This window comes from Penaeus chinensis, chromosome 37 (assembly GCF_019202785.1).
Source record: "Penaeus chinensis breed Huanghai No. 1 chromosome 37, ASM1920278v2, whole genome shotgun sequence".
NCBI classification, from domain to species: domain Eukaryota; kingdom Metazoa; phylum Arthropoda; class Malacostraca; order Decapoda; family Penaeidae; genus Penaeus; species Penaeus chinensis.
The window spans coordinates 19,660,536-19,663,035 of NC_061855.1; the positions used below are offsets into that span (position 1 = coordinate 19,660,536).

Here is a 2,500-nt window from a genome sequence, read left to right on the forward strand (position 1 = left end):
CCATCAGGAGGCACTGCGGGAGGATGCAGAGGGCACATCGGGCGTGACGAAAGTCCTTCGGAGAGGGGGCGGCCGGGGGGAAGCGCGTCACCAGAATAAAGGTTAAGCAGTTTCTAGCGCATGTTTGTAGGTGCATACATGTATATAATTATATGTCCTTTGTAAATGAGTGCATTTATATGCAAGTATTTCGAGATGTGTGAACGTTTTCTTGTGTGGGAATGGGGATGGGTGGATTTTTATTCTTCTTTTTGTGAATTTATTTGTCGGTTCCAGCATTGCTATGCGTGTGAAAGGCACGCCATTTCCTTTGGCCTCTGACCGGGGACAGCGTCGTCGCCAAGTGTTCAGGCGTGACAGCGTAAAGGTGATGCCCAAAATGGTAAATACGCTTTTGGGAACTCAAAAGGGAAAAGCGCAAAAATAAGAGCGTGTAGTGTTTATATAAACGACACACATTGCAGTCTTTTTTTGGTTATACTTCTTCCGAAAGGCACACACACACACACACACACACACACACACACACACACACACACACACACACACACACACACACACACACACACACGCACACACACACACACACACACACACACACACACACACACACATACACACACACACACAGACACACGTACCCACACACACACACACACACGTACACACACACACACACACACACACACACACACACACATATATATATATATATATATATATATATTTTATAATATATATATATATATATTTTATAATATATATATATATATATATATATATATGAGCGCGCATGTGTGTGAGTGCACACACACACACACACACACACACACACACACACACACACACACACACACACACACACACACACACACACATACATATATATAAACATATTTGAAAAATGGAACATGGAATGTTGGAAAACATCAAAAGAGAGATTAATAGAAATGGATTAAATATACTTAGGTTTAGTGAATGGCGAAGTCAGTGATGAAACAAGGATAATTAACACAGCAGCAGTATAAGGACAAGAAGGAGTAGAAAATCTGTTAAACAGAAAAAAAAAAAAAAACATCAAAGCGAGTAATAACGATTGTACTGCACAGTGAAAGACTGATCTTGGTATGAGTGCAGAATGATCCTGCAGATCTAGTAATTATGCAGGTATAAAGGCCAACATAAGAGCATGAAGAGTTATTAACAACTGAATGATCTAACTGAGGTAGAAAAGGGAAATGATCATTTAATGTTAATGGGAGATTGAAACATTGCCATTGGGGAAGGAAAGAATGGAATGGAAATAGGACCATTCGGACATGGTACCAGAAATGAAAGAGTAGAGGAAGATGGTAGGAGCTAATACCTGTTTTGAGGATGAAGAAGGGCTCAGACGCACATGGAAAAAAGTCACGAGACACTAGTAGATTCTAACTAGATTATATCCTGGTTAGACAAAAGTATAGAAACAGCACAAAGAATGTTTGTAGTTTTCCAGGAGCAGATAATAATTCTGATCATAATTTAGTAGCTATGAGACAAGTGGTTATCTTGAAGGGAGATGGAAAGAGAAGGAAAATATGAAATTGGAACATAGAAAATATGAAGAAAACAGCTGAGAGATTCCAAAGTTTAAGAAAGTGAAAAGATCATGAATATAAGAGAGGAAAACCCTGGAATAGGCAGTGCTGGAAAGCGTAAAGACTGAAATTGGATATAGGAAACGTTTAGTAGAAAAGGAGCCGTGGGTCTGAAGAGGTGATATGGAAAATGGATGAAAGGAGAAAGTGGAAGAATATAGCAACTGAGGAAGGCAAAAGAAAGTATAAACAGCTAAATAATGGCAGACAGACAGACAAGGCAAAGGAAGAGTGGTGGGAAAAAAAAATGGGGAGATATGGTAAAGTTAGAAAGGTGACTGTAAAGACAGCAATAAAAAATTTAAAAGATATAGGTGTGGATGGTATACCAGCAGAGTTAGCTCAGGAAGGAATATCAATATGAGTTAGTTGATATATACAAGATAATTTATGAAGGTGTCTGGCCGACAGAATTCACAAAGGCAGTTATAATACCGAAAGTGAATGCACCTACAGTATTAACAGATATAATGTTTGCAGATGCTCAAGGCATGGTTGCTGAAACTGCCAAGGGATTATATATAATAATGAACATAGTAAATGACGTGTTAACGGAAATATGGAATGTCAATGTAAAAAAGGCAAAGGTTATGGTTACATCTAGACAAGGTGGTGTTGTGATTGTCACTCTAAATGGTAAAACAAATAGAACAAGTTGTAAAGTTTTGTTTTTTGGGATCATCGATAATTGATGATAGAAAATGTGATACAGAAATTAGAGCAAGAATTGCAATGGAAAAGGCAGCTTTCAGCAGAATGAAAAAAACTGTTAAGCAGGAATATGAATCAGCGTGAAGAAAAAGACTGTGGAAGCGATGGCCTGCAGTGTGCTCTTGAATGTTTCTGAAACATGGGTAATG

At 38.3% G+C, this 2,500-nt stretch overlaps 1 protein-coding gene across 4 annotated transcripts in view; it reads right to left on the reverse strand.

Moving 5' to 3' along the window:
- Window positions 1–2,500, reverse strand: part of LOC125045210 (pancreatic triacylglycerol lipase-like) — a 56,254-nt gene that overhangs the window by 7,096 nt on the left and 46,658 nt on the right. The gene's annotated exons all lie outside the window — the stretch shown is intronic.